The 13,899-nt window shown below is 36.1% G+C and overlaps 1 pseudogene; it reads right to left on the reverse strand.

The window, feature by feature from the left end:
- Positions 1-3,017: 3,017 nt before the first annotated feature.
- LOC143585515 (ABC transporter C family member 3-like) lies at positions 3,018-9,014 on the reverse strand (annotated as a pseudogene).
- Positions 9,015-13,899: the final 4,885 nt, after the last annotated feature.

Raw genomic sequence — 13,899 nt, forward strand, 5'->3', positions numbered from 1 at the left:
TCTCCGCCGACTACCGCCGCCACATTAACCATCCACAACCACCACCGCCACCCACCATCACCGCAACCTACCCACCACCTCCCACTACCACCACCGCTAATACCCACCACCGCCCCCTTCTGTTATCGCCAACCACCGCCACCGCCACATCACCTGCCACCGTCACTGACCACCGCCAACCACCATCACCAATCGCCTCCCACTCTCGCCACCGCCTCCCACCACTACCGCCACCATCATCACCTCCGCTTACCTCCAATTTTATTTTATTCCCTTTTTTTTTGCCTAACAACATTAATTAATTATTCATTTCATTTTTAGCTTTATAGATGGTAACCAAACAAGACAATGGAATAGTAATGATCCATTCCAATCCTCCATCCATTCCATTCCCTTGTCCATTCTATTACCCCATACCAAACAGCTTCTTAATGACAAAACTAGGAAACATTAACTTTTTATTAACAGTTTAATTTTCTTATGATTAATATTCTTATTCGTAATTTTACAATTACTATAGGCGGTATTTAACAAATCTAATAAATGTAGACATTTGGTTTGATTTTTTTATTTTTGTCTTTTTTTGATTTTATCAAACATCGTTTTAAAAAGACATGTATACTTGAAAAACAACTAGTTACTAGTCCTCGCGTGTTGCGCCGGTGATCTTTCTAGCTTACATGAAGACCATAATGATAAGTTTTACATAACTGATTGACCTAGGAGATAAAAAGTTATATACAACTTAGCAATTTACTAGAAATTTATTTCCTAATAACTTGGAATGTGAGGCTGAGGGGTGTGGGGCTTCAACGGGGGCGCTAGAGCCCCTCCGCTCGCGCCCCCAGGCGCTAACACCACACCACCAGGGCGCTAACGCGAAAAACAATGCAGGCGTGAGCTGGTTAGCGGGAGAAGAGAGAGAGGAGCACACCTTTTGAGGTATTTTGGACCGTTGGGAGCCGAGAAAAACAAAAAAAAAATATATTTTCTATATAGGTTTACGGAAAAGAGCCGTTGAGCTCATATTAAATTAAAAAAAAATATTTTTTTAATAATATTTTGAGGTATTTTGGACCGTTGGGAGCCGAAAAAAACAAAAAAAAAATATTTTTTCTATATAGGTTTACGGAAAAGAGCCGTTGAGCTCATATTAAATTAAAAAAAAATATTTTCTTAAACTATAAATATATACCTTTATAAAATATACTTCATTTCACAATTATACACCTTTCCTCCTAAAATCCTCTCAAAACTAACACAAAAAAAATGTCGTGGTACTCGTCTGATTCCGACTCCTCCGAAGAGGATGATTTGCTTCTTCATGTAGGGGGAGTTTTGACCGCAACCGTGGTGGATCTCTTGCAAAATCAAGCCCATCAACCTCGAGTCCAGAGAGTTAGAGCACCACCTCGTGATCGTGATCGATCGGGTGCTAACGATACTTTAATTAGGCATTATTTATTAATGTGTGTTTTTTTTAATAATTTATGAGTTTTTTTAATAATACTTTGTTTGAATATATTTATAAAAAAATAAAAAAAAAATTCGCTGGAGCCCCTGCTGGAGCCCCTCCACACCAGGGCCAGGGGCTCCAACGGGGGCTCCAACACCCCCCTTATCCAGTTTCTCTCTCTGCCACACGTCATAATATTATTGGTTGGAGCCCCCATTAAAGCCCCCATTAAAGCCCCCCACACCCCTCAGCCTGATTGAGGAGAATTTAAAGCATGTATAATTTATTATTGTCATAAAATTTCCTATTTTATACATTACATGTATTTATTTTACTTTTAAGTTTTAAGTACGTATCATCTTAATATTTTCAGAACTACAAGATCGTCTAACATACATGTACATTGTGTTTTAATTATATACATTTACACAATATAGTAATTCTGTTACTATTTCATAATAATCCTCTGTTAGTGGTAGTTTTATAAATAAAACCATTACCAACACGCTGGCATATATATTTTTGTCGAATTGTCGTTGATGGTATATCCTAGAGTCAAGGCTCATCCCTATGCGACAGTGAAGTGTGATATTGTATTGCAAAATGTAATAGTATATTAAAATGTAATCAATTAAAAAAAACTTTAATCATTTCAAAACCTGAAGGGAATCTATCATTTGAAGGCTTTTATCATTTATTATTTCCTGGCCATCATAAGAAGACTCCAATCAATTGTCATTCATCGTGGAATATGATGAACCTTTAGGCTTTAGGTAGCAAATGGTGGCATGTTCAACAATAGTACCCTATCTTAGGGGTGTGTTTTTAACTGTACCCGAATACCGAACCCAACTTGAAACGACCCAAGGCCCGAATAAGTTGACCCTAATGTACCCAACCCGTTTAAACTTCTAACTCGAACCCGAGATGAACTAGTTGCCGAATAACCCGAACTAATAGCCGTCAACTTAAATATATACTTGAGTGGCCAATCTCTCCAAGATTAGACAAAACAAACTATGAAAACACATGCATGATGGTTTAAAACCATAGATGTCATAACTTTTGTACAACAAACAGATTGTTTGTAGTTAACATTTGAAAGTACTACACTTTTAATACATAAACAGAATCATTTTATAAATGTAACCAAATGAAATTATCACTTGTTTCATTTAACAACCAACTTTCAACACACATCAACATTCAACGCTTCCAATATCCTTGGATGTAGGCGGCTACAATGAGGACTTGCCAATCTACCGCCCGTGCTAAAAGAAGACTCCAAGGCAACTAGAGCTATAAGGATCTCGAGCTATCCTTTGGAGTATCGGGTACTTCAAACCATTAGTTTTCCACCATGCTAGTATATCCAGATCTATGTTTGGTTAGCAAACTTTCTCTTCAAGGTAATGGTTAAGCTCCAACATATTTATCCGGTAATCGGGCCAGGCCTCGCCTAATCACATGCCCGTACCTGAACCCAATTTTTAGTCTCATACCAGATTACCCTACCCGGATGTTTCGGTCTGACCCATTTCACAGCAGTACCTGCAAGGCTCTAAATGTTGGAATTAGATCTCATGCTATACTCAGCTACAAGCTTTGCGAATGAAGACGAATTATCTTCTAGCAACTTCGTTGGAGAGTCATATTCGTCAACCAGACCTGCATACAGAACAAAAGCACACATATAAACACTTTGACTCGATAGAAACGAGAGCCACAGTCAACAGAATTATACTAACCGTCTTCTAGTACCAAAACCATGTCACTATCAAGCACAGAGGAGATCCGATGCGCAATCATTATCACAGTTGTGTCAGTAAAGTGTTTCCCGAGCGTTTGCTGAATCATGGCATCAGTTGCAGTGTCTACTGATGCGGTAGCTTCATCAAGAACTAAAACTTTGGTTTTCTTGAGTAGCACGCGCCCGAACACAGCAGCTGCCTTTGACCAACACTCCAGTTCCCTCCATTCTCGGTAACTAATTTTATATGAAAACTAACAAGTAAATATCATGTGATAAACTGACAATGTAATGTGTCAAAATGGGTTAATGCAGGTCAAAGCAAATTAATGGGTATGTTGGGTTGACCGGACCTGGTGAATCAAGCCTTCCTTCCTTACTCCTCACTTCGGCTCCAAGTTGGCACTTATCGAGAGCCGTAGTAATAATAAATATTTTCAGATTAGCATACAATATGGGGCTTGAATGCATATATGAAACTAAACTTCTGTAATTCAATTACCTCCCAAATTTTTTCATCTCTATACTCTTGGGGATCCATGTTGCTTTGAATAGTTCCTTCAAACATGGTCGGATCTTGAGGAATTATGCTCAATCTTGATCGGAGGTCATGAAGTCCGATGGTGGATATGTTGATTCCATCTATCAGAATCTGTCCAGCTGCTGGCTCCACAAGGCGGAAGAGTGTTTGTATCAAAGTAGACTTACCGCTTCCGGTTCTTCCCACAATCCCACTTTTCTTTCCGCCACTGAAAGTGCACGTAATACCTTGCAACACAAGTGGCAAATGTGGCCCGTACCGAACCTTCCAAAAGAAAACCATGAAATTCAATAACAAAAACAGACTAAACGGTTCTGGTTAGATGAACACCTGAAAAAAGTATGATTTAAGTACCTGCAGATGACGTATGCTAACTTCTCCTTGTGAGGGCCATTGATCACCAGGCCTATTTGTTTCTATAACAAGAGGTGGCTCGCTCGGAATAGAAGAGTACTGAAATATTCTTTCAACTGAAATAATCTTGATTTCAAGGTTGGTAAGAGCGTATAATATCCATCCTTGTAGATTACTCAAAGAAAGCCCGTATGTAACAGCCACTCCCGCGATACCTTGAGCATATAAACCAGAAGCTTCTGTCCATCAAGTATTCTTCATTGTAGATCAATATAGTATGCATAAAGAAAGAACAACTTACTTGGATCGATGGTTCTCTCGGGGATCAAAACCAAGAAAGTTAAAAATGCAGCAAAGGTTAAACAAGACAGCATATCTACACGAAATCCTAACCACTCCTTAGCTGCAGTAAGATGAAACTTCGGCCTTGAAAAATCATCATTTAATATCAGATTCGTGTTCTGGAATAGGGATTGTTGATCAAAACTCCGGATGGTTGTTGATCCTGATACTGTTTCAGCAAAATTTTGTATCACTGGACCTTTACAAACTCCAGCTAGCTGTGCCATTTCTCGTGCTGAAGGCAAGTAATAATATTGTAGCGAGATGCACAATCCTGCAACCAGAACAAATATGATGACCACCTCCCAAGCCACCTGTGACATTACTGCAACGACACCAAGAATCTGAACTACAGCGAATACAAGTGATCCAAATTGGTCAGGAACATCCAAATCCACCATACTTTGGTCTGTAGATGCCTTATAAATATAAAAACGCCATTAGAATAATTGCAAAATCTGAAAAAAAAATTTTCATGCATATATTTAAAAAGTGTGTGAAGATTGCATATTAAAAGTGAGAATACAACTGCTTACTCTAGTCAGTATTCGTCCGCTTGGAGTAGAGTCGAAGAAAGACATGGACGACCGGAAAATCGCCAAGTGCATTTTGCGGAAGAGAACTGTTGCTGCCTTATATGAAAAGGTTGCAACAAGCAGGCCTCTAGCAAGTATGCACAGTGAACATCCAACTGCTAAAGCTGCATAAACAATTATCAGGGTTGAGCCTGTAACCGAGGCTGGATCACTTGGTGACCCTGAAGATGCCCAAGCCATCCAATAATTGCTTATGATCTCTAGCGTTTGGAAGAGACCTTGTGTCAATATTATCAATGGTACTAGTGCACCACCATAAGCCATTGTTAGGTATTTCCAGTAGACTGAAAAACCCACTCTTCCTTTTTCTCGTTCTTCCTCTTGAACAAGCTGTTTTGAACCCGAGGCATCATCTGCTTTACCATTTTGACCATCATTAGTGTTCTTCTTGGAGCTATCTGTTTGTTCTTGAACAGTTGTCTCCTTGGAATCAATGGCTGATAATGCTTCTTTATGTGCCTCTACAAGGTCCATAAAATCGCTTCCTGAACTGAGGATGTCATTATACTTTCCGGCTTGCATGATTCTTCCATTTCTTAAAACCTGATTGTGATGACAACATATTACACAACTAGACTTTAACATATATGAAACAATGGATTGCCAAAAATATATTAACTTCAAACAACCATGATCTATTTTACCCAAGTAGAGTTAGTGGGCTTTTGACCAATTTGGCCCTAATATCAGACCAAACTCTATCATACAAACTAAATAAAATAAAAGACTTAGATGGCTAACCAGGACGAAATTTGCAGCAGGTAAGAACTCAATTTGATGTGTGACATAAATAACCGTCTTTAAGTCCAGTAATCGCAATATGCATTCCTGTTATTTATAAACACAAATGTGCATTCAAGTTATGTAATTAAACCTTTATATAGTTTCAAAACAATGAAAGGCTCTTGGAACAAAAGCAAAACCCAAAATCACTTATATTAAACAGATGACTTCCTGTATGAGCATCAACAGCACTAAAAGGATCATCGAAAAGATAGATATCAGCGTCTTGATAAAGAGCCCGAGCAATTTGTATCCTCTGCTTCTGACCCCTGCTCAGATTGATCCCTCGCTCCCCAATAACCGTTTGATCACCAAATGAAAAGGTTTCAAGATCTTTCTTCAATGAGCATGCTTCTAGGACCTTCTCGTATCTCTGTCTATCCATCTCCCTTCCAAACAGAATATTTTCTTCAATCTTTCCACTTTGAATCCAAGGAGATTGAGCTACATATGCCTTTGATCCTTCAACTTTCACACTTCCTGATATCTTTGATATTTCACCCAAAATACAAGACAGTAAGCTCGACTTCCCTGACCCAACGGTCCCACAAACCGCAACCCTCATACCATGATTCACTCTGAGGTTTATATCTTTCAAAGTCGGGCTAGAAGATGCATTTAAATCCCAAGAAAAATTACCATCTATGATCTCAACAGCACTTTCAGAACTGCCTAGTGCAACCTTATTAACAGCACTAGAATCAATGTCGTTGAGGCAAAGATATGTGGCAATTCGGTCAAGTGAGACTTTCATTTGGAAGAACACTGATATAGATTTGGGAAGATTGTAAATCGGCCCTTGAACTATCTTAAAAGTTGCAAGTGCAGAAAGTACTTTCCCTGATTCAAGGGGGATGCCAGCAAATAAACATGTTGCAAAAGTGGCCACAGCAACAATAATTGGAGCACCCCAGAAGATAAAAGTAGTCACGGATAAAGTATATGTGCACTTCTTCAATGCACCTTCTTCTTCATCTCTAAGTTTGATGATTTTGGACAAAAACTTCATTTCCCAACCTTGAAGTTTAAGAATCCTCATATTTCTTAGGATTTCAGAAGTTGATTTCATCCGTTTATCTTTGGACTTCATCAAGTCTCTTGAAGTTCTTCTTGGATGTTTCCAAGTGGAATATTCGCCAACAACACAAGAATTGTGGCGATTAATGAAGTGATGAAGGCTAGTCCTAAATTTTTGTACAAAAGTGCTAATCCAACACCTACCTGCACTAGTACTAGCCACAAAGCATGCATATGCCAAACGAAGGTACATATCCTCTCAACATCAACAGCCATAAAGTTTATGATTTCGCCACTCGAGTTCCCTTGCTTTGACTGACCAGAAATGGTCATACCCTTTTGGTAAATCATGGCAACGATGGCGGATCTCGCCCTAATTCCGGCCTGCTGGAGCTTGAACCACCAATGTCGTTGTGCTAAGCAGCTGATAATTTTTGAAATGACAAACGCAACCTCCAAAACAAAACCTTGGTTTTCATAATGTTGATATCCATTCAGATATTGAACAAATGTGTCTATGAGGTAAGGACCAACATAACTAGACAAAGTATACGTTAAAGCAAGCACACCCGTGATCACAACGTCTTCCCACATAATGCAGAATAAGGCTTTTGAGAGACTAAATGTAGTGATTTGATTCTCCCCATTGCTAAAACCAGGGCCGTCTTTGAGAATTCACGTGCCTCGGCCGAGCTGAAAAAATATGCCCCCTTAAACCTTAACGTACTAAGTAATGTAAGCGCATTTTTTATACGCGGATTAAAGTTATAGCGATAACATAACAATTATCGAAAAATCATGGTATTAGAATGAGTATATGACATACTTAAATACTTAATAGCTAATGGATTTGTGAAGCTCTCCTAACATTTTTTATAACAAATTGGTGAATCAATTCTTCATAGTTTATGCTCTCTAACGTTCCGTTCTCGATAGCTATCATCACCAACTAGTTGTTGGGGGCATTGTAGATCGTAAATAAGATTTCAATAACTATAATTTCGAAAAACTCACTTATGCATATGCTACCATAACCGTTGGTGTTCAAAGTTGACTTTTAGTTATCCCGACTATATATTTTATTTATTTAACTTATATTGATTAGTTAAAAGTACTTGGCCTTTTTCAATTTTGAGTGGGCCTCTAAGTCTTTGTGTAATTAAAATAAAAAATTGGTCTAAAAGGTGTTTGAGTGTTATAAAAATATTGGGATTATAAACATTCGGGTATTTTACGTATATACCATCGGGAATTTTTTTTAAAATTGTGCCCCCGAGAAAAACGTACCCCGGCCGGTCGCCCACTTGGCACACCCCAAGAGCCGGGCATGGCTAAAACACTCTACTTTGTTTAACAAAACAGGAAATACTTCTCCAACCTTATCAATACTTGCAATTTGAGGGACATCTTTAAGGTCTAACGGCCTTTTGTTCCCTTTTGCAATTAAAGAACTCACCCAAGAAAATGTCAGCAGGCTAAGGAAACTTGCATTTTCATAGGTTGACGCAATTTCACCGCTAGACACACCAGCATTCAAAAGCAGTTCTTCAAGATTATGAATTTGAGACACTTCTTCTGGTTTGTGGAACAACCCCACAAAACAAAGAAACAAACCCATGATACTAGACACGGAATCAGACACAAAGAACATAGAAATTGAATCATGGGTTCTGTTGTAATAAACATAGTCTACCACAACGAGATAACAAGAAACTGAAAAGAACAACACCCACCAAACCCTTAAAACAAAGGGGTATCCTGTAGACGAATTCGAAACAAATGTGTGCAAATAAACCGAAACAAAGGACCAAACAAGTGTTCCAAGAACAACATGCAGAATGGTCACACTGTTTCCAACAGACCAGCCATTTCTATACCAATAAATAGTACTAGCTTCCAAGATACACAAAACAAGATTGAACAGTGAAAGTGCAAGAGAACATAAAAGAGCTTGTTTGTAAAACAAACACCTAGAAGCACTCTGTGTTGGACCCACAGTTAGATCAATTCCAAATCTTTTGCAAACCCAAGAGATTAATATGAAAAACAGGACACAAATTGTACAGAAGCAAAACACCCATGTATAAAAATTGGGTTCAACAAGAAATCAGCAGTAGCAGGGTTCATCAGAGACTCATAAAGCATACCGAATCTTGAGATAATGTAGATCGCCATTGTTTATGGAGCAACTGAGTGTAGTAAGATGTTCTTGATTTTGATCTTCTTGAGATGTAGGAGACTAACAGAGGCTCATAAAGCAGGATGGAGTGTTCTTTTTATAGTAATTTTCCGTTAAGGAAAAGGTGGTGAATAGAGTGTTTATTTTTTTGCATTATTAAGGTATAAACAAGCTGAGCCGAGTCCGAGCTTGGACTGTTTTTGATTTACGAAGGCACGAGCTTGGCTCGTAACGAGCTCTTTTCTAAAGCTCAAGCTCAGTTCGTGAGTTTTCTTTAAGCTCGGGCATGGCTCGTTTATTATTTTTTAAATAGACATTTTTTTATTATTTTTATATATTTTGATGAAAACCTTAAACGAGCCTAGTATCGGCTTGAGCTCGGTTGTGAAGTTTTAACTTAATATATAAAAGACCAAAATAGGTGAAACTTAAAAATATGCAAGGCTTGATGAGCCTAAACAAGCTTCTCATACAAGGCTCGAGCTCGGGCTTAAGAACTAAACGAGCTTTATTTGAGGCTCGGGCACGGCTCGTTTTGAGCTTTTTATTGATCCAAGCTTGAGTAGTTCGCGGGCACTTTAAACCCCTACTTGTATAGAATAAGGGTTCATGCCATCATACTTTTTCACAAAATATGCTGATGTTGTTTTGACAACAAAAAAAAGTAAAAATTTGAGAATTATTGACTAGAACGGCGTTTAACCAAATTCGGATGGTCGTTCTGACTTCTGACCCACTGGGATCAACTTTTATAATTATTGGTTGAAACGGTCGTTCTGACCATATGCGGTCAAACTTTAGAAATTTTGGGTCAAAACGACCGTCCAACCTCCGTTTAAACGACCATTTGAAAATTGAAACAACCTGATATCAGATGTCACATAGTGTGTATAGACTACAGATGGGCCATAGGATAATTAATTAATTACCATTTCAAATTTTAACTTTGAATGCAATGACTTGAACAAGGGTAGACAAGGGTTTCTAAAATAAGAAATGTTGCTACCAAACTCTAATAATATCATAGTCCCATCCCATCTCATTCATAAAGTACTAACAAAAGCTGTCAAAGGACCCTCTGACCGGTCAAAGTACACAGGGATGAAAACTGAAAACAGATGAGTGAACCTGGGATGACCCATATTTTTTCTCCGGTATGACCGAAGCAGTGGCTGCAGGGCGGTAAGGGTTAATTTAGGTTAACTGAATGCTTTTAAATGAAACTCGGGAATACAGTGTTACAGATAAGCATTTGATAATAAAATGCACAACTTTAATTATAGTTTTAATCTTTATACATTTGAAAGGGCGTAACGCATTTTTCTTTTTACTTAAAACTAAAACAGATTTGCCATCACACCAAATGATATGGGTTTTTTAAATACTTTTGTTTTATTTCATATTTTTAAAGGCTAACAAAAGCAGTTTATTAAAATAACATACCAAATACAAGAAAAGACGGACTAGCAAGAAACTAGCCCACCACCACAACCGACCAAACCTCCATAAAGACTAACCTACTACACTTTAAATCTACTCCGGTCCTTTCAAGATTACAAACACTTTCTTGATCTATTTTTAATCCAAAGATAACTAACACCTTTAATTTAAGAAAATGACAATCAGCTAATTGATTTCTTTTATTATCATACCCAATACATATATGATTACAAAGAAAAAGAAAAAAGAAAAGAATAACAAACTTTCCTAATACATGTTTAACGTGACAAGGAAATAAGAATATGTTTAGGAGATAATTAGGTAATATGATCCTGGGTATGATTTCATAATATCTTCAATATTAATGTCACTCACTACATTATTCATCGTAATTATCATACCATTAAAAACCATATTGTTTCACGCCTTCCATAAATACTACAATTAGACTAGACAACTAGTGTTAAGCTCCCACGGTCCCACCCAATTCGATCATTACCCTCCACCAATATTACATCCCAACATAAATAACATAAGCCTGAATTCTTCCACCTCCGAAACTGACCTTGGCACCCTCATTCTTTTAGTTTATTTATTTACATTTTCAAGTAATTTATGATTTATTGATTTTTACAAAGTTTTACGTTTTTTTTTATCTTTTTATCTTTTATATGAGTACCATATTATAATATAAAAATTAAAAAAAAATTAGTGGTAAGCTTAATATTTGAACCTAACCCTTATAAATAATATATTTTTCTTTTTAAATTGGATATTAAATTTTAGTATATCTCTATTTTATAGGATTTTCATATCAAATAATTGGTAAGCTTAAATTTTTAATTTCATGAGATGTTATAACCCGTTTAAGAGCTATTTGGTTTTGGTAACACTCACAACCATGAATTTGGGTTAAATCAATGAGAGGCCTCCATTTAAAAATCAAGTACTCTGATGACTTCCATAAAAAGGGATAGCAACCACATCGCGACACATAGGATTTTATGATTTTCGTTTATATATATTATAGATATCATTCATCTTTTCTATCCTCACTTGAGATGATTGTAAATAATAATTTGACTCTTAAAAAAAATATGAAACATGTTTTTTTAGAGTGGTTACAATCATTTCTATCAACCAATACAAGTCCTCATTAAAGCCATTTTAAAAGCTTGGTTTCCCCTTGTATTAAAGATTATTTTTTTTTTAAAAAAGTTAATTTTTTAAGTAGGCATGCCAATTCATCTAACTAAATTATAAAAATAAAAAAAATAAAAAAACCACGTCAACATCTCCACTAATGGTGTTAGCTGTTGATTAGCGAGGGGGTGATAAATACAAATAAAGTGAAAGTTGGGAGTAGTGAGAGACAAAGTCAAAGTTGATAGTAATATTAAATTAAGGGAAAACACTATAGAATAGTAACCAAGCTTCAAGTTTGTTCTAAATAAGTCACTCATATTTTGTTTTGTCCCAATCAGGTCACTCAACTTTCAGTTTGTCTCAATTAGGTCACTTGAATTTCAATTTGTGTTGTAAAACGAGAGGGACAACTACAATATTACCGTAAGTGATACATTTACTGATAAAACATAAAAAAAAAGTTGGTTTTAATAACGTTTAAGTTATTTATAAACATATAATATGAAGGTAAAAAAGATAGTATTAGAACAATTATTGAAATTTGAGCTAAAATTGACAGTTGAGTGACCTAATTGAGACGCATTGAAGGTTGAGTGACCTAATTGAGACAAAACTGAAAGTTAAGTGACCTAATTGAGACAAAATAAAATATGAGTGACTTAATTGAAACGAACTTGAAACTTGTTACTATTCTACAAAGTTGTCCATATTAAATTAACCAACGAGTGAAAGTTGAGATTATTAAAAATCAATATCCCTTAATTTAATTTATTTATAACAATTGAGTGATAGTTGAAGGAGAGTTTTCTCACTACACAACTTTTTGCAAAACTCTTCATTGCTGACCAAGACGCCACGTGTTACAAAAAGCCTCTGTGTGGAGAGTTTTGACTACACATGGTATGAGTATTGTTGCTTTTTTTCCCTTTACCATGCTTCTTTTCTTTTTCTTATATATATATATATATATATATTTTTTGGAAATTCCCATTTTTTCCTCTTTGTAAATAGAGATTAAAAAAATTAAAAAAAAATCCTCCAAATGAATTTAATTCCCCAAATGAAAAGTTCGTCACGAGTAAATTCGAAAGCAAGGCTAGTAGATTTCGCAGCCACTTAAGAGAAGACACGCGACACCAATCTACTCATCCCCACAATTTTGATATCAAAGTTTACTCACACCAATCTACTCGTCCCAACAATTTTGATATCAAAGTTTACTTGCCCCCGTTAGATTCCATACCAATCTACTAGTTTCTATGTCTTTAACTATAACCAACTCGTCCCATCCCATGCATTCTTCCCTGAAACCTGCACATCAAAGGAGGAAAATGATAATATTGTAGTTTGTTATTGTGTAATGGAAAGACACAAAAGGAGCTTATGAGTATGCTCTGTTTGATTGTGGACGACAAGGTGTACCTTTATCTTCAATTTGGTAGCGGCGAGTATATTGGATTACGAGCAGCGACTTGTTTGGTGCCACACGCCCTTATCTAAGTGGCTGCTAAATCTACTCGTTCTCCTAAACAATTTACTTGGGCCGAGCAAAAAGGAGAGGACATGTCTGGAATTAAAAGGATCTGAGAGATTATTTTTGAATCTCTCTCTTCAAATATGACAATTATGGAATTTTCCCTTCCTTTTCTTTTACACATTTACCCAATATACGAAACACTTGTTGTATATCTAATCTAATCTAATCTAAGTATTCTAATAAACAAAAATAATAAAGATGATGTGTACTAACCACAATCATTCCTAGCTTTAATTTCCCTCCTATTTTTCTAATCTCTATTCTCCTAAATCCATGTTATCCATAGGTCATGAATTTTATTTGGTTTAATTTGTATAACACATCAGTTCTAATCAAATATATTATAATTTAATTAATTTTGAAAATCATGCTATCTAAAATTCAAATTTTGAATGTTTCCAATAACTTTCTCCCATCTTTTATATTGTGGTTATTTGCTTAAAATAATTTACTTAATTATAGTAAGTATTATTTAATAATATATGTTATAATAATGGTGGGTGTTGTAAACAAATTATGTTTCTTAGTTGATTTCGAAATTACTTAATATGCATATTCGCTGATTTGATTTCAGTAAGAGCTTAATGTGCATATTTCTTAATTTCATTTCACAATTTATTTTGTCTTTCTTTAAAATAACTAACCATATTAATTTTTATTATTTGAAAAGTCCCGTGTATTACACGGGTTCAGACACTAGTATAGGATATGCTTAATTTCCCGCTTTTTATGGTTACACATGTAATGATGTAATATGT

Source organism: Bidens hawaiensis, unplaced genomic scaffold (assembly GCF_021521415.1).
Source record: "Bidens hawaiensis isolate Kalapana, Puna unplaced genomic scaffold, B.hawaiensis_p1.1 tig00033876_1, whole genome shotgun sequence".
In the NCBI taxonomy this organism is placed as follows: Eukaryota; Viridiplantae; Streptophyta; class Magnoliopsida; order Asterales; family Asteraceae; genus Bidens; species Bidens hawaiensis.